At 49.3% G+C, this 203-nt stretch overlaps 1 protein-coding gene across 1 annotated transcript in view; it reads left to right on the top strand.

Annotated features, from left to right (window-relative positions):
• LOC144244159 (inactive N-acetylated-alpha-linked acidic dipeptidase-like protein 2) overlaps positions 1–203 on the top strand; it is a 348,840-nt gene that overhangs the window by 43,971 nt on the left and 304,666 nt on the right. The gene's annotated exons all lie outside the window — the stretch shown is intronic.

Below are 203 nucleotides of genomic sequence, written 5' to 3' on the forward strand. Positions count from 1 at the left end.
GAGGGTCAGAGAGAGAGGGAGTCACATACTGAAACAGGCTCCAGGCTCTGAGCTGACAGTCAGCACAGAGCCCGACGTGGGGCTCGAAACCACGAACCGCGAGATCATGACCTTCGCGAAAGTCGGATGCTTAACCGACTAAGCCACCCAGGCACCGCTATATATATATATATATATACATTTTAAATGAAACGTCTTTTCAC

The sequence above is a fragment of the Crocuta crocuta genome, unplaced genomic scaffold, assembly GCF_008692635.1.
Source record: "Crocuta crocuta isolate KB4526 unplaced genomic scaffold, BGI_CrCroc_1.0 scaffold1028, whole genome shotgun sequence".
NCBI classification, from domain to species: domain Eukaryota; kingdom Metazoa; phylum Chordata; class Mammalia; order Carnivora; family Hyaenidae; genus Crocuta; species Crocuta crocuta.